At 44.9% G+C, this 18,304-nt stretch overlaps 1 protein-coding gene across 7 annotated transcripts in view; it reads left to right on the forward strand.

Annotated features, from left to right (window-relative positions):
* The first annotated feature begins 8,001 nt into the window (after positions 1-8,001).
* Positions 8,002-18,304, forward strand: part of ALDH1L1 (aldehyde dehydrogenase 1 family member L1) — an 81,906-nt gene continuing 71,603 nt past the window's right edge. For 5 of the 7 annotated variants that reach the window (XR_012431613.1, XM_005547912.5, XM_074033245.1 and 2 more), the window contains exon 1: positions 8,002-8,109. The gene's annotated coding sequence lies outside the window, so the exon portion shown is untranslated. Of the gene's footprint in view, positions 8,283-18,304 lie in introns of all 7 variants that reach the window. The other 2 variants (XM_074033243.1, XM_045385553.3) reach the window with 1 other exon arrangement.

An 18,304-nucleotide genomic window follows, 5' to 3' on the forward strand; every position in this document is an offset into this window, starting at 1 on the left:
CCTAAGTTTTATTCACATTCTTACCTAGGTGAGATCCTGACCAAAGCAAGGGATTATTAAATAAAATTCGCAGGAGGCTACTGATTTGGAGAAGGCTCCTGTACTGGGCCCAGCAGACCAAGCCAATATGGAGTAATTCATGCTAAACTTAACTAATTAACTTAGGAGCACAGTGGTCTCTCAGTATCTGCAGGGCATTGGTTCCAGGACCACCTGTGGATACCAAAACCGGTGCATACTGAAGTTCCACAATTGCCTCTGTGAAACCCATGAATACAAAAAGTTGGCCCTCTGCATATGCAGGTTTCACATCCCACAAATGCTGTATTTTTTATTTGTATTTGGTTGTAGATGCAGAAGCTGCCAATATGGAGGGCCGACTGTATTTATTTTAAAAATCCCACATATGTGGACCCGCACAGGTCCAACCTGTGTTGTCCAAGGATCAAATGTATACTCATGTCACAAATATCTGAGTTTCAGTTAGTAACAGGCAGCCGGCTGCTTCAAGTGAGATACAATGCTGAGTTGCAACCAATTAAGTTGCTCTTTTTGCCCCACTTCCACTTTCTGTCCATAAATGCAGCCTGACCGTGTAGCAGCCAGGAGCTCTTCGAACCTGTTCTGGTTCTGAGGGCTGCCCAATTCACAAATCTATTTTTTTTCTCAAATAAACTCTGACAAGTTTAAACTTGCTTAAGGTTTTTGCTTTATGACAGAGCCGTCGTCACCCAAACCTCTCGTTCAGACTCCCCACCTCCACCTTCTGTTCTCGGTCAGCTCTTTTAGTCTCCGGTCAACCGCTCCAGCACGACCCACTCTTTGGTCTTAAAGGGCCCTTGATAGCTTCTCTCAATTCACTAGCATTTTCCTTGTCCAGCTCAGAATCTGCAGTCCATGACCGCCCTTTGATTTTCAGTGAAACCATCTGGGTAAACTCAGAGATGGGTTTCCTTTTCCTCCGTGCCTGCTTCTTGAGTAGTCTGATGCATCTGGGGTCTCAAATGTGCAGTTTGGTCCCACTGTAAACTGAGGTGAGCCTTCAATACAGCCCAGGGTCCTTCCACCGCTCTCCCATTCCCCAACCCCACAAGGACTGCTCGAGCTTCCCTCTCCTGCACCCCACCTCAGGAGATGACCTTACCCCACTCTTTAGAGAGAGAAGGAAAGCCACCAGTGGGGGATCTTGTACCAACATGAACCATGGGTAAAGAAAACCCACCGTCCAGCTAGCCACCCACCCATCCATCCTGCCACCCTCCCTTCCTTCCTTCTGGTTATGATGCCATTCAAGCCACCTTGGAATCTGCTTTTGGACATCTTCCCTTCCCCCCCTTTTCAGGAACCACAGACACTACTGATTCTCCCCTTTCTTGTATATTCAACTTTTCCTTCTCAGCTGAGTCTTTCTCAATAGCTTTATACACTCTTAAGTCTCTCTCGTTACAGCCTTTCCCCCATCCCACCATGACTTTCTCTTGTTACCCTCCCCTTCCCAGCCAAACACTTCGCAGCATGTGCTCCAGGAATGGCAGCAGCGTCTCCTTGATCCCCGCTCCTCCTAAAGAGCCCAGGGTGCCCGTTCCTGGATGGTTCCAACTTGAGAGCTCCACAGTGACTTCACCCTCCCAGCGTCCGTGCAGCCTCAGGTGGTGGCGGGTTGTGCCACTGCTGATCTCCAGCTGCCTCACCACTTCTTTTTACCCTGCAGCATTTCCAGCACTCTTGCAGCTACTTCACGTGGAGCTCCCTCCACTGAGCAACGTGAGGTGGGCTCTCCGCTGACTAGACAGCGCCACTCATCTGCGAGTCCCTCTGGTCCACTCCCCACCCTTCATGGGGCCTGGTGCTTGGAGTCTGACCTGGAAGGGCAGCAGCCCCAGGCCTCTCTGCATCTGACTTGCAGAGACTTAGCCATTGGAGGGTCCTGGCAGGACATGAGGGGAGGGAAGGAGCCAGGTCTTCCCTGCTCCCAGTTATGATCACAGTTGCCATGTCTCCCAAGCAGCCCCTACACTCTGCACTCCTCTGGGTTCCATGAAGTGCTCCACACCCCAAACCCTCAGGCTCAGGCTCAGGGTCAGGGTCAGGGTCAGGGCTGTGCTGTCCCTGGCTCTGGGCCATGGCACCATCCTGCACTCCCCAACCAGTGCCACGTTCTGCTCACTTGTCTTGCACGTGCCAGGCTCTGGCCTGCGCTGGATCCTGGGTGGGTGATTTCCTTACACTCAGAGGCCAGCCCAGGCCCAGGGCCATCAGGGACAGAGCTTCCAACAAGGCCCAGTTGCTCCTTTCAGCTTTCTGATGCTACACGAACTTTTCCAACTCATTTATCATGATGGCTGGTGGAAACTGATTTTTTTGTTATTATTTTTAGTTGTGGTAAAATAAACATAACCCAAAATTTACCATTTTAACTATTCTTCAGTGCACAGTGCTGTTTTTAAGAGCATTCACACTGTTGTGCAACCATCATTGCCATCCATCTCCAGAACTTTTTCAACTGAAACTCTGTCCCCATTAAACATGAACTCCCCATTCTCCCCTCCCCATGGCCCCTGGCACCCCCCATTCCACTTTCTGTCTCTATGAACATGACTACTTTAGGGGCCTCATAGGAACATAACCGTTTGTCCTATTGTGGCTGGGTTAATTCAGTTAGAGTAATGTACTCAAGATTCTTCCACGTCGTAGTGTGTGTCAGAATTTTCTTCCTTTCTAAGGCTGAATAATATTCCAGGATATTGATTTTTTAAAGGTGTTTTTACTTTGCAAAACAAAAAAATGAGAATCTAATATCAGTTACTGGAATGCTGTTGAAATTGCCCTGGCCTATGAAATCAGAACATCTTGTTACCACTGGACAACAGAGTGAAACCCACAGTCTGTGCCCCATGTTGTGGCCTCGTGACCCCTGACTTTGCCAGCTCCTCTCCTGCAGCTATAATGCTTTCTCCTGGTTCCTCAAAAACAACCCACGTCCCCACCTCCATGCACCCATGCATCATTCTTACATTCTCTTCAACTGGAGTGTCTTTCTCATTTTTTGCTGGTTAAATTCATCACAGTCTCACTAGGCCTTATCTCCCAGGTGGAGCTTGAAGTACCCAGACCTCATTTCTTCCTGTCTCCTCTCTGTGATGGTTCACATCCCCTCCCACCTTTGATATCTGCTGTCTGTGCATTCATTTCCCCCGTACGGGTGCAAGCACCTGAAGTAGAGACACTGTCCCTGCCTCCTCTTTTCTCATTTATTCCTCTGCAGTGAGTTTCTGGGGGCCATGTGTCAGCCCGGTGCTGTCCAGGCATGCGAGTGCAAACACACAACACCCCCAGGTTAGATTTGGTGTGGGGCTGGAGAGGACCCAGCAGGAGCAGGGCTGTAAGCTCTGTGGCCCAGAAGCATTTCATCTGTGTCTGCAGGTCCTCAGGTGGGCTCTGGTGCGTAGCACAGAGCTGTATTAAGGCTCATCCCTACTTTCACCTCTATAAGAAAAATTGCACGCTGGCCCTTTAAAGGGGAAATATGGAGAAAACTATTTTGAATTCTAGGTTCCCTTTGGGGAGAGGTTGTAAGGGGTGGGGATCAGGTGACATCATGAGTAACTCACAAGGCAGGGTAGAAGTATCTGAACGAGGCATCCCAGGAGATAAAGAGAAACACTGGCTCCAAATTAAAAAAAAAAAAACCAAAAAACAAAAACAAGCCCAGGTCACTTGGCCTGCCCGCTTTGATTTCCCACAGGTTATGACCTTCAAGTTAATGTTTCCTTTGCAGCGTACACACAGTCCCGGTTACTGATTCCCCAAAAACAAGCTGAATCATCATTATACAACAAAAAGAGAACCCATGTCTATCCCATCCCCCATTCACACAGCCCTGAGCCAGGCTCGCCTTCTAACCTGCCTCTGGTTTGGAGCAGTAGCCCCCATTGTTCTACCCAGACCTGGGCTGTGTACGTGCACACTGCTTTCCCTGGTAGGACTTAGCCACCAGGGCCCTGCGGAAAGCCTGGGCAGAGGCTCTCTCTGCAGGGCTTGTCCAGCCACTCTCACTGCAGGTGCCTCTCCTGCATCAGGGCCTGTGTAGGGCTGTGGGATACACAGATGAAACAGGCCCTGTCCCTGCCCTCAGAGGTGTTGCAGTTGCGAAAGAGACAGACACACATATAAACAGTTGCATTACAGTGTGGTCTGTGCTGTGAGTGAGGGAATTCCCAAGGAGAAGGCTGGGATCAGGCTTCCCAAAGGAGATGATGCACAAGCCCATCCCTGGGGAACAGGCAGGGCTCAGCTGGTGGCTTCAAGAAGCAGGGCATTCCCGGCACAGTGAACTGAACTGGCAAAAGAGGGTTTCAGTGGGACTTGTTCAGAGAGTGTCATATAGTGTTGGGACAAGGACAAGCTGGCTTCTGCCACTCTCTGACCTCAACCCTCAGCTTCTCTATCTTGTCTATGAAAGGATGGATTCGGAAATCACACAGTTACTTCCACCATCTTTCATTTGTTAAAAGGAAGTCACTACGTTCAGCCTACACTCAAAGGCAGAGGAATTATGTGCTACTCCTTGAATGGAAGAGCATCAAAGAGTTTTAAAATGACCACAGTCCACCTAATGGCCACAAATTATTTACATCCTTCCACATGCAAAATACATTTGCCCTCCAAACATCCCCTCAAATCCTCATCCCACTGTAGAATCAGCTCAATGTCCAGAATCTCTGCATCTAAATCAGGCTTCGATGTGGGTGAAGCACCTTGGATATTATTCCCTCAAGTGTAGCTCCTTGAGTAGGGTTGTTCTCAATCTGCAGACTTGGGAATTCCAGAGACAAATTAACTGTGCCTCCCCCGCTGCACCGACCTGACATAAACTGGTGGGACAGGCATAGGATAACCACTGTAGACATGCCTGCTCCAAAGGGGACAAGGATGGGAGGCATGCAGGAGTCACTAGTCCATGGCAATTCTAAAATCTTCCTGGGCAGTTCCTTCAAGTTCCTTGAATAGTACTTAGTCTGACTCTGGCCCCAAAGTGATTCTCCATGGTCTTGGCTCCACCCTTTGGGTTTTTTGTTCTGTTCTGCAAGTCATCCCTTCTTTTCCATGAAATGCAGCCCAGGTTCATATCTGTGTAGTTTCTCAGCTTGCTTCCTCCCAGAATTTGGAGGAATCTACAGGTCTGTTTTCATTTTATATTGTCTCTGACCCTTTCAGTCTAAGTCTACACTGTTTTGCTAACATAATTCTTTTAAAAATGTTACATGTCTCCTGTAGATCTCACTGAGGTTCGTGCCTTTAGACAACTGTCAAACCCACACATCTCTTTGAGAAAAGCCTGTCTCTCCCTTGGGCTTCTGCTGAGACTGCCGTCAAGGACGACCGTAAGCTTCTTAGAAATCCCACTATTTTAACAAAATATTCTGAGGTGTCCATTTGATCTCTTTGAAGATTTTACAAAAGATCTCATGGCCATACCCTTGGCTTCATCTTTAGGCCATCTTCCTGGCTCCGGGCTGCATTTGCTCTTTGCCTGGAAGCCATTTGTTAGTTTTAGCATCAGATGACATCTGGAGAAGCTGGATATTTTCACAACCCAAGTTCTGGTTCCTTTTTATTTAACAATCCTTCTTTTGACTTATATTCCTTCTCTCACATTTTAGTATAAGCAACAAGAAGAAGCCAGGAGGAGGCACCTTCAACAATCTTCTTAACCAGATCCCCTAGTTCATCTGGTACATTTTCTACTTTTCACATGATTTCAGAAAACTTCCTGCTTAAATTTCCCTCCTCTCCTGCTCCATACCTCTAAGAGTATGGATTCTTCTCTGATTTACTAATACATCTTTTTGGGGTGTCCAACCTCCAAGCCATTGATTCAGTGGTTCCTGTCACCCATCTGCCTTCTCTATTTTAGCTCCCAAGCTCAGAACACACCACTTTCCCGTTGCAGGCCCCTGACGCTCAGTCAGTTATCCTACAGATTGCATGGTGCACCTTCCACACATAGCGCATGCATTCGGCCCTGGGGACTTCCCAGGATAATAAGCTAGTCTTTGCCATCCTTGTCCAGAGACATGTTAATCAAGCAATCCCAGAAACAGTGATAAAATTGCAGTTGAAGGCCAGGTGCAGTGGCTCATGCATGTGATCCCAGCACTTTGGGAGGCTGAGGTAGGTGGATCATCTGATGTCAGGAGTTTGAGACCAGCCTGGCCAACATGGTGAAACCCCAGTGAAACCTCTCCTAAAAATACAATAATTAGCCAGGCATGGTGGTGCATGCCTGTAATCCCAGCTACTCAGGAGGCTAAGGCAGGAGAATCGCTCAGACCTAGGAGGCGGAGGGTCCAGTGAGCCAAGATTGCACCATTGGACTCCAGTCTGGGCAACAGAGTGAGACTCTACCTCAAAAAAAACAAAACAAAAAAAAACAAAAAAAAAAAACAGTTGAGAGAGGTTCATGAAGAAAAATTACAGGCCTCTCTGTGATCGCATAATGGAGGAATCTGTCCTAGTAAGGCTGAGGCTAGGGAAAGTTTCCCTGAAGTCATGGCATTTTAGTAGGAACTTCCTGAAGAACGAGAGGGGTTGTCTGGACAAAGATGAACAGCACATGGAAACTTTATAAGTTGAGAAGTTCCACAGATATGAGGGACAGCAGGGATACCTGCAAGCTGGAGCTTAAAGAACAAGGGGACAGTGCCTGAAAACAGGCCTGTGGATCGGCAGGCACAGGCCACCTCAATCCTGAGTGTCCATACTGGCTTACGTGAGCAAAATACATGCATTAAGCCATTCAACAAACATTTATTTAGCAACTGCTACAAGCCATCACTGTGTACTGGGGATGCAGCAGTGAATACATCTGGCAAATTTCCTGCCCTCAAAGAGCTTACAGTCTAGTGGAAGAGACAGATAATGAACAAACAAAGAAACAAGGAAATATCAGATATACAATTAAGTGCTGTGAAGGAAATAGAACAGGGTGATGTGACAGGGAGTGGCTGAGGTACTTCCTTAGTTTGTGTGACCTGGAACAGCCTCTCTAAGGCTCTGCATCAGATATCTGATATGTGATACCACCTGGGAGCAGGCTCTGAAAGAACACTACAGATAGAGAGGTAAAGGCAGGAGCTGCAGCAAGCCTAATGTGTTCAGGCACTGAGCAGAGGGCCAGGTGGCTAGGGCTCAGCAAGAGGGACGCCTCAAAAGAAGTGAGGCTTAGCAGGGCACGGAGCAGTGCGGCCGCAGGTGTGGTGGGAAGGGCATTCCAAGAGAAGGAGCCCCCTGGACACAGGCTTGCAGTCAAGAACAATACACCGTTATCACTCCCTGCATTCTACGTGGACTTGCCTGAGACGGGGCTGGCCAGGATCCCCGGGAAGCAGGGGGAGGGGTCTGTGGCACCAGGACTGGGTGGAAGGGAGAGTGGAGAAGGGGAATTGCAGAGAGAAAACCAGGGGCTGTTTTTCTCTCGGAGAGGCGGGTAGGCACTGGACGGGCAGAAGCGCCGCTATTCAGCCGGATGCACAGCTGCTGTCTAAGGGGCCGCGTCTGCAAGGGGCTGCAAATTCCCGGAGGGCAGCGTCTTGTTTGGCTTTGCTGTGTCCATAGCACATGGCAGGTACTTGGCCCATCAAGAGTGAGTGAGAGTGAGTGAGTGAGTCACCTGCTTGGCGAAGGTCTCTTCTGACCCACTTACCCTTGACAGTGCTCATAACTGCCAGCCTTGCTGGGTGCTTGGGCCTTTTCAAAGCCCTGGGATTTCTAAAAGGGTCCACAGCAAGTCTTCTTGACCTAAGCGGGAAGGAGCGCAGGCCCCTGCGGCGTAGGCTTTTACATGGCATTTATAGACCCGCCCGGAGAGGGTGCGCGGAGCTCCAGCCACAGTCCCACCACCAGTGAGCGCCGCCCCCACTCGGCTGACTCTCAGCCCGCCCCGCGCCCCTCCCCTCACGGGCTCCGGCCTTAACCAGAGCTCGCGGACTGGCGGGGACCGGTCCCACCTCCAGGCTACCAGGACGGGTCGGCACCAACCCCAGTTTCGGGGCTGCGGCTCACAGAAGTCTAACCTGCCGGCGACGCCCGCACCAACTCCTGCGCGCGGTGAGTTTCTGCTCTCTCGAAAGCTCCGGACGCCCGGCGGAAGGGAGGCTGCCCTGGCTGCGGCTCCGGGGGCTCCGGGGGCTCCGGGGGCTCCGAGGGCTCCAGGACTCGGTTCTCACCGCAAGGGCTCCTGCGGGGCCCATAAACTTCGCCGCTGGGACGCCGGGCTCGGGGTACGGGTCCGGAGTTCTTTGGAGCAGTTGAGCCTGAACCTGGCCAGGGGTCATCAGGCTAAAGGATTGCAGCGCCAGGACTGGCCCGCCGAGGATCTGGCCGGCCGCGGTGGTAGGGCCCTTACGGAGCCGGCGCCATCCTGTGGGGTGGGCACTACTGGTCCGGCTTATGGAAGAGAAAACTGAGGTTCGATAAGAGACAGGGACCAGCCGAAGGTGACACGATGATTTGTGACTGGGGACTACCTGTTTCCTGGGTCCCTCGACCCCATGCTGGGACAGGGAAACGTCTTCCCTGATTGGCCAAATCTGGGGGCCTGGCACGAGGGCCTCTTGTGATTGGAGGGGTCGACGTGCGCGCTCAGGGGCTGAGCTGTAGTCCCAGCTCCAGCCACTGCGCTCAAGTGGGAGGTCGTGTGCAGAGGGAGGCCGGATAGCAGACCCCACAACGTGGCTCCTGGGGCCCCGCTATCGAGAGCTCAGGCCCCGCGGGCACTTGCCTAGGAGAGGAAAGAATCTTCCCAAAGTGCAGACGGAGACGGAATTTAATCAGGAGTCTCAGACTTGGAGGCTTGGGCACTGGTGTCCCGTGACTTTGCTTCCTCCCCACGCCTCCACTTCTCCTTGACCTTGGGCAAGTTTCTTGTGTTCTGGATCTTAGTTTCTTGTCTCTAAAATCGGAGGGGCAATGAACAGTAGTGCCTGCCTCCCAAGGTTACATGAGAATTACATGAGGTTGCCCCGTGCCTGGCCCTAGGAAACCCTCGGAGAATGTTGGCTGCTGTTTATTTGTTTGTTGGTTTGTGACAGAGTCTCGCTCTGTCGCCCAGGCTGGAGAGCAGTGGCATGATCTCGGCTTACTACAACCTCCGCCTCCCGGGTTCAAGTGATTCTCCTGCCTCAGCCTCTAGAGTAGCTGGGACTACAGGCAAGTGCCACCACACCCAGCTAATTTTTGTATTTTTGGCAGAGACAAGGTTTTACCATGTTGGCCAGGTTGGTCTTGATCGCTTGACCTCGTGATCAGCCTCCCAAAGTGCTGGGGTTATAGGCGTGAGCCGTCACTCCCCGCCGACTGCTGTGTTCTTGTTAGCATTAACTCTCACGGCCATGGGGGGAGACAATGGTGTGGCGTCCCTTATAGAGAAAAGGAGACTGAGGCTCAAAGATGGATTTACTCAGGGTTGGCCTGAAGCCTAAGGTCCAGAGGGCCAGGTCTCTGGACGGGTCCTGTTGCCTGTTCCGAGGGCTGTGGGAGAGAAAGCGGGTAGAGCATGACCCCCAAGGGACAAAGTGGCCTCCCTGCCAAGTGCCAGACCAAAAAGGCTGAGTGCAGGAGAGGGGTCGGCCTTGGGCCCTCCAACGGGCAGCGGGGAAATGAGACACCTTGCAGCGGAATGCTGGCCTCTGGGCTGAGCCTCTGCTCGGTGCTAGAGCTGCGTTCGTGGGCCCCAGGACCCCAGCACCAGAACAGAGGGCCCAGAGCTGCAGTCCTGCAGGGTGGCCCAGCCTCACAGGGACTAGAAGCTGGGTCCTGGAGAGCCAGGCCTGGGCTGGGAATTGGGTAGGAGGGTTGGGAGGCCCATGAAGCCTCCCAGTGTCCCCACACCACCAAGTGAAAAGACACTGAGCAGCAATGACGGGGGGAGGAGGCGGAGGCCTGGAGGCCGCCCACACGGCCCACAAGGGGCTCTCTGGGCTCTTTCCAGCCCCTCTCCCTGGAGGCCCCTGCTCTTTCTGGGGCCAAAGGGCAAGCCTGACTGAGGCCCCTCCCTAGGCTCCTGTGTCTGTCATGCTCGCTTTCCTTGGACTGTGACAACAGCCCCTTGGTGGTCACCTGGACTCTGCCTCCCTGCAGGGGGGGAACAACCTACTCTTTTATTTATTTATTTATTTTCAGAAGTAATCATGGCAATATAAAAAAGAACATTCTGTTAAGAAAACAAAATAATTACAGTCGTCAAAAACCTCTGAAACCCAAAACCCTTTACCCAGTGACTTTCAACATTTCAGTGTAAATTCTTCTAGGATTTTACCCTGCAAATAAACACACACATGCACACACATACACACACAAACTTAAGCCTTACAAAATTATTGTGGTTTGTTACTTGTTGGGGTGTTTTGACAGTGTCAGGTTGTATAATCCAATATTTACCAATATTTTCTAATAATTTAATGTTTTCTTCTTATATTTGATTTTCAAGTATTAATTTTTAACCCAATTGGACTGCATTTTGGAGTAAGATGTGAACTATAGATTAAATATTCTATATATAAAAAATATTCATTTATTTCAGTTAATAGACATTTTTAGAGCACTTTTAGGTTTACAGAAAAATTGAGGACGAAGTGCGGAGTTCCCATATTCTCAGTCTGTCCCTCCCTGCATAATTCCTCCTATTTCTCTTTCTATTCTTTTCCTTTCATTTTTTTTTTTTTTTTTTTTTTCTGTTTTTTTGAGACAGGGTCTCACTTTGTTGCCAGGCTGGAGTGCAGTGGCACAAACACAGCTTACTGCAGCCTTGAACTCCTGGGCTCAAGTGATTCTCATGCCTCAGCCTCCCAAGTACTGGGACTACAGGCAGGCACAACCATGCCTGGCTAATTTTAAAATTTTTATGTAGAGATGGGTCTCACTTTGTTGCCCAGGCTGGTCTTGAACTCAAGGGCTCAAGTGATCCTCTGCCTTGGCCTCCCAAAGTGCTGGGATTACAAGCATGAACCACTAGGCCTGGCCTCCCCTATTTTTAACATCGTGCATTGAGATATTTTTGTTATACCTTTTTTTTTTTCTTTTTGACACAGTCTTGCTCTCTTGCCTAGGCTGGAATGCAGTGGCACAATCTCAGCTCACTGTAGTCTCTGCCTCCCAGGTTCAAGCAATTCTTGTGCCTCAGCCTCTCCAGTAGCTGGGATTACAGGTGCACCACCATGCCCAACTAATTATTGTATTTTTATAATAGTAGAGACAGGGTTTTACCACGTTAGCCAGGCTAGTTTTGAACTCCTGGCCTCAAATGATCAGACCGCCTTGGCTTCCCAAAGTGCTGGGATTACAGGTGTGAGCCACCAGGCCTGGCCAATTTTGTTATACTTGGTAAGCCGATATTGATACAATGTTATTAATGAAAGTCCATAATTTACATTAGAATTCCCTCTTGGTGCTGTACGTTCTATGGTTTTGGACAAACATATAATGATGTGTATCCAGCGTCACAGTATCATAGAGAATAGTTTCACTGCCCTAAACTCTCCTATGCTCTACCTATCCACCGCCAAACCCCACTACCTATCCCTGGCAAACACTGGTTACTGCCTTTGTAGTTTTGCCTTTTCTAGAATGTCATGTAGTATGTAGGAATCTTATGGTATGTAGCCTTTCCAGACTGGCTTCTTTCACTTAGCAAAATGCATTTAAGCATCCTCCATGTCTTTCTGTGACTTGATAATTCATTTCTTTTGATCACTGACTTACACTCTGTTGTATGGATGTGAATGTACCACAGTTTATTTCTCTGTTCATGTACTAAAGGATATCTTGGTTGCTTCCAAGTTTTAGCAGCAAATAAAGCTGCTATCAACATCTGTGTGCATGTTTTTGTGTGGACATTAGTTTTCTTCTCATTTGAGTAAATGTCAAGAGCAATTGATGGATCATATGGTAAAAGTATGTTTGGGGTTATAAGAAACTACCAAATCTTTTTCCATAGTGGTGGCATCATTTTTCATTTCTACCAGTAATAAATGAGAGTTCCTGTTGCTCCACAGCCTTGTCAGCATTTGTTGTCAGTGCTCTGAATTTAAGTCTTCTAATGTGCGTATAGTGGTGTCTCATTGTTATATTTTAATTTGCAATCTATAATGACTTACAGTGTTGAGCATCTTTTTAAATGCTTATCTGCCATCTGTATATCTTCTTTTGTGAGGTGTCTGTTAATTTACTTTGCCCATCTTAAAATTGGGTTGTTTGTTTTACTGTTGAGTTTTAAAAGTTCTTTGTATATTTTGGATAAGTGCTTTAACAGATGTCTTTTCTCCCCAACCATGGCTTGTCTTTGCATTCTCTTAACAGTGTCTTTTGCAGAGCAGAAGTTTTAAATTTTAATGAAGTCTAATGTACCATTTTTTTTCCTCCATGAAGTGTGCTGTTGTTGTATCTAAAAAGTCAAATCCAAGTTTTGGCAGTTACAAATAAAGATGCTATAAACATCAGCAGATTTTTGGTGTGATTTTTGTGCAATGCAGATTTTCTCCATTGTCTTGCCTTTGTCTCTTTGTCAAAGATCAGTTGACTGTATTGATATGAGTTTACTTCTGAGCTCTCTATTCTGTTCCATTGATCTATCTGGCTATTATTTTGCCAATACCACACTGTCTTGATTACTGTAGCTTTATAGTAAAGTATTGGGGACAGGCAGTATCAGTCCTGTAACTTTGTTCTCCTTCAATATCGTGTTTACTATTCCAGGTCTTTTGTCTCTCCATATAAACTTGAGAATCAGTTTGTTGATCCACAAATAACTGCTCGGGTTTTGATTGGGATTGCATTGAATCTATAGATAAAGTTGGAAAGAACTGACATCTGGACAGTATTGAGTTTCCCTATCCATGAACATGTAATATCGCTTCATTTATTTATACATATTTTTATGTTTTCATCAGTTATGGTTATTCTCACATAGATCCTGACATATTTTAGATTTATGTATAAGTAATTCACTTTTTGGTGCTAATGTAAATGGTTTTGTGTTTTTAATCTCAAATTCCAGTTGTTTATTGCCAGTATATAAGAAAGTAATAGCGGTGGCTCAAGTCTGTAATCTCAGCACTTTGGGAGGCCGAGGCGGGCGGATCACGAGGTCAGGAGATCGAGACCATCCTGGCTAACACGGTGAAACCCCGTCTCTACTAAAAAAAATACAAAAAACTAGGCGGGCGCTTGTAGTCCCAGCTACTCCGGAGGCTGAGGCAGCGTAAACCCGGGAGGCGGAGCTTGCAGTGAGCTGAGGTCCGGCCACTGCACTCCAGCCCGGGCGACAGAGCGAGTCTCCGTCTCAAAAAAAAAAAAAAAGAAAGAAAGAAAGTAATAGATTTTTATATATTAACCATAACTTTACATCCAGCAACTTTGGTAGAATAACTTAGTATTTCCAGTTTTCTGTTGCTTTGTTGGCATTTTCCACATAGCCAATTACGTTTTTTGAGAACAAGGACAATTTATTTCTTCCTTTTCAATCTACAGACTTTTCATTTTCTTTTCTTTTCTAATTACATTAGCCAGGACTTCCAGTATAATGTTGAATAGGAAAGGTGAAAGGGAACATCCTTGCCTTATTTCTGATCTTAGGGGAAAATCTTCCAATTTCTCTCCATTAAGTATGATGTTAGCTGTAGGTTTTTCATAGATCTTCTTTATCAAGTTAAGTTTCCATTTATTACTAGTTTGCTGAAAGCTCTTTTCATAAATGGATGTTAGATTTTTGTCAAATGCATTTTCTGGATCTATTGATGTGATCATATAATTCTTCCTTAGCCTATTCATGTGATGGGTTACATTAATTGATTTTCAAATGTTTAACCTAGAATAAATCCCATGTGGTGTTATGCATAATTCTTTTTAAACATTGTTGGATTTAATTGCTGAATTTTTTGAGGATTTTAACGTCTTTGTTTATGATAAATATTGGTCTGTTTGTTTCCTTTCTTGACATGTTTCTGGTTTTGGTACTATGGTAATTCTGGCCAGAGAGAATTAGAGAATTTCCTCTACTTCTATTTTTTGAAAGAGATCATAGAGAATTGGCATAGTTTCTTTCCTAAATGTTTGGTCATATTCATTAACCCTAGTGCTTTCTATTTTGGAAGGTTACTGGTTATAGGCTCCTGTTCTTTAATCAGTATAGGCCTATTCAGATTATCTATTTCTCTTTCTGTGAGTTTTGGAACATTGCGCTTTCAAAGAATTGTTTCATTTCATTTCACTTACCAAATTTGTTGATATAGAGTTGTTCATGCTAGTACTTTGTTATCCTTTTAATGACCATAGGATCAGTATTGATGGCCCTTCTTTCATTTTTGATATTAGTAATTTGAGTCTTCTCTCTTTGTCTTCTTAATTAACCTGGCTAGAGGTGTATCAATTTTATTCATCTTTTCAAGGAACCAGCTTTAGGTTTTATTGATTTTCCCTATTGACAACGTGTTTTCAATTTCACAGATCCTGCTGTAATTTTTATTATTTCCTTTCTTCTGCTTATTTTGGATTTAATTTGCTCTTCTTTTTCTAGTTTCCTAATTTGGAAGCTTGCTTTTAGCTCTTTCTTCTTTAATAATATATGCATTCAGTGCTCTAAATTTCCCTCTAAACACTACTTTAGCAGCATCCCATAAATTTTGATGTTATATTTTCATTTTAATTTAGTTTGAAATATTTTAAATTTTTTCTTGAGATTTATTCTTTGGTCTGTTTACATGTTGTTTAGAAGTGTGTCATTTAGTTTCCATTTTTAAAATGTTTTTCAGAGCTGTTTCTGTTATTGATTTCTAGTGATTCTGTTGTGATCCAAGTACTCTCCATCATAGAAATAATTGATATTTGTTGTTGTGTGTTTTATGGCACAGAATGTGGTCTGTCTTGATGAATATTCTATGTGAGCTTGAGAAGAATGTGTATTCTGCTGTTGTTGGATGAGGTATTCTATAAATGCCAATTAGATACACTTAATTGATGGTGCTATTCAATTCAACTATGTCCTTACTGATTTCCAACCTGCTGGATCTATCAGTTAGTGGGGACTGGCCAGGCGTGGTGGCTCATGCCTGTAATCCCAGCACTTTAGGAGGCTGAGGCGAGCAGATCACCTGAGGTCAGGAGTTCGAGACCAGCCTGACAAACATGGAGAAACCCTGTCTCTACTAAAAATACAAAATTAGCCGGGTGTGGTGGCACATGCCTGTAATCCTAGCTACTCGGGAGGCTGAGGCAGGAGAATTGCTTGAACCCAGGAGGTGGGGGTTGCGGTGAGCCAAGATCACGCCACTGCACTCCAGCCTGGACAACAAGAGCGAAACTCTGCCTCAAAAAAAAAATGGGTAGGGACTGACAGAGAGGTGTTGATGTCTCCAACTGTAATAATAGTGGATTCATCTATTTCTCCTTAGAATTCTATCAGTTTTTGCTTTACACATTTTAGCGCTCCATTGTTAGGCACATATACGTTAAGGAGTATTAGGTCTGCTGGGATAATTGACCCCATTACCATTGTGTAGTGCTCCTCTTTATTCCTAATAATTTTCCTTTCTCTGAAGTCTGCCTTATTTGAAGTTAATAGAACAACTCCGTATTTCTTTTGATTAGTGGTAGCAGGATATATCTTTCTCCATCCCTTTGTTTTTAATCTATCTGGTTTTTATGTTGAAATGGGTTTCTTGTAGACAACATATAGTTAGGTCATGATTCTTTATTCATTCTGATAGTCACATGTTTTAATTGGTATATTTAGACCATTGATATTTAAAGTGATTTTTGACATAGTTGGATTAATATCTACCATATTTATTACTGTTTTCTATTTGCCCTTTGTTTCGTTTTTCTTCCACACTTTTTTCTGCCTTTTCTGATCTTAACTGAGCATTTTATATGATTCCATTTTCTTTTCTCTCTTAGCATATCAATTTTACTTTTTTGTTGTTGCTTTTTTAGTGGTTGACTTACAGTTTGCAATATACACTTAAAACAATTTAAGTCTGCTTTCAAATAACACCGTACACTTTATGGGTAGTGTAAGGGCCCTATTGCGGAGTATTCCTGATTCCTCCCTCCCATGCCTTATTATTACTGCTGTTATTCATTTCACTTATCCATAAGCTGCAATCACTGAACACATTGTTGCAATTATTATTTTGAACAAATTGTTATCTCTCAGCTTAAGAATAAGAAAAAAATTTATTTCACCTTTATTTCTTTCTAATACTCTTCTGTATGTTGATCTGAGTTTCTGACTTGTTCAATTTTCCTTTTCTTCTGAATAACTTCTTTTAACGTATCTTGTAAGGCAGTGTACTGGTGACAAATTCATTCAATTTTTGTTTGAGAAGTCTTTCTCCTCCAGTTTTGAAGGACAATTTTACTGCATACAAATGGAATCTAGTTAGTTCTAAGTTGATGGAATGTTTCAATTCTTTAAATATTTCTTTCTATTCTATTCCTGATTACACGGTTTATGAAGAGAAGTATGATGTAATCCTCATCTCTCTCCCTCTATACGTATGTCCTGCCCTGCCTCTCCCTGGCTTCACTGAAGATTTTCTCTTTGTCTTCTATTTTTTGCAGTTTGAATATGATATGCCTAAGTATAGATTTTGGGGTCGGGGATAATCTTTATCCTGTTTGGTTTCCTCTGAGCTGCCTGGATCTTGGTTTGGTGTCTATCTTTAATTCTGGAAAATTCTCAGTCTTTATCACTTCAAATATTTTTACTATTCCTTTCTCTGTTCCTCTCTTTTTTTTTTTTATTCCATCTCATATCCCTATTACAAGGATTTACACCTTTTGCAATTGTCCCACCATTCTTGGATATTCTGTTTTGTCCTTTTTATTCTATTTTTCTCTTTGTATTTCAGTTTGGGAAGTTTCTATTGATATTTCATCCATCTCATTGATTATTTCCTCAGTTGTATCCAGTCTATTGATAAACCTATTAAAGACATTCTTTGCATTTATCACAGGGTTTTTATTTCTAGAATTTTTTTGTTTTTTTCTTAGTTTCCATCTCTCTGCTTACGTGACCAATTTGTTCTTACATGTTCTCCACATTTTCCATTAGAGCTCTTAGCATTTTAATTATCATTTAAAATTTTCCATCTGAAAATTTCAACATTGCTTCCATATCTGATTCTGGTTTAGGTGCTTGTTTCATCTTTGCAAACTGTGTTTTTGTCTTTTATATATCTTGTAATTGTTTTTTGGAAAATCAGATATAATGTATTGGGTAAAAGGTACTGAGGTAGATAGGCCTTTAGTGTGAAGTTTGATATTTACCTGTCTAGGAGTTAGAATGTGCTTACTATTTGCTATAGCTGTGGATGTCAGAGGATATAATTTTCTCTCTTCTTCATCTTGTTTTTGTCTACCCTACTGTCTTTGGATTTTTCTACAGACTCCTTAAATAGGCTCTGGCTTGCAGTTCTTTTATCCATAATCCCCTTACTATACTGGAGCCCTGTGGATGTAGTGGTAAGGTGTTTTGGTTGGGGGAAGTGTTTTACAGTCCTACAATTAGGTCTTAGTGTTTCAGTGAGCCTGCACCCCTGGGCGGTGGCCTTCACAGCTGTTTCTCATTCCTATCCCTTTTAGATGATGAGAAAGGCTAGAGGCGCTGGATTGGGGTTTTTCCTCATCACTTAGGTTAGTTAGGCCTTGGGTGTCCATTCACTTAGGTTCTGGTATAATAGTTTCTATGAGGGTAGATTTCTTGAGGAAAAAAAAAAAAAAACGACTGCTTTCCTTGCCTCCAGCCAAAAACAGAAGGGGATTTTTCTCCAATTCTAAGTGTGAGAACTGTAAGAATTAAAGAAAGAGGAAAAAAATACAAAAGCTGGCTTGCCAGTTAAGACATTTATTTTAGAGAAAATAAACCTGAGAGGAGCTTCTGACTGAGTTAGGTCAGAGGCACACTCTCTTACAGACTAAGAGCTTTTAAGGATTCAGGGTGGGAGAGTTTATCAGAGGCTTCGACTGCTTCTTTGTCTCTTGGTTGTGCTTACCTGGGAGGGAGAGTTGTCTACCTGTTTTCATACATTTTTCCTGCAGTGCAGGTATAGTCCCCCAGCCTGCTTTTACTTATTTATTTATTGAGACAGAGTCTTGCTCTGTCACCAGGCTGGAGTGCAATGATGCCATCTCGGCTCACTGCAACCTCCGCCTCCAGGGTTCAAGTGATTCTCCTGCCTCAGCCTCCTGAGTAGATGGGACTACAGGCATGTGCCACCACACCTGGCTAATTTTTCGTATTTTTAGT

This window comes from Macaca fascicularis, chromosome 2, assembly GCF_037993035.2.
Source record: "Macaca fascicularis isolate 582-1 chromosome 2, T2T-MFA8v1.1".
Classification (NCBI taxonomy): Eukaryota; Metazoa; Chordata; class Mammalia; order Primates; family Cercopithecidae; genus Macaca; species Macaca fascicularis.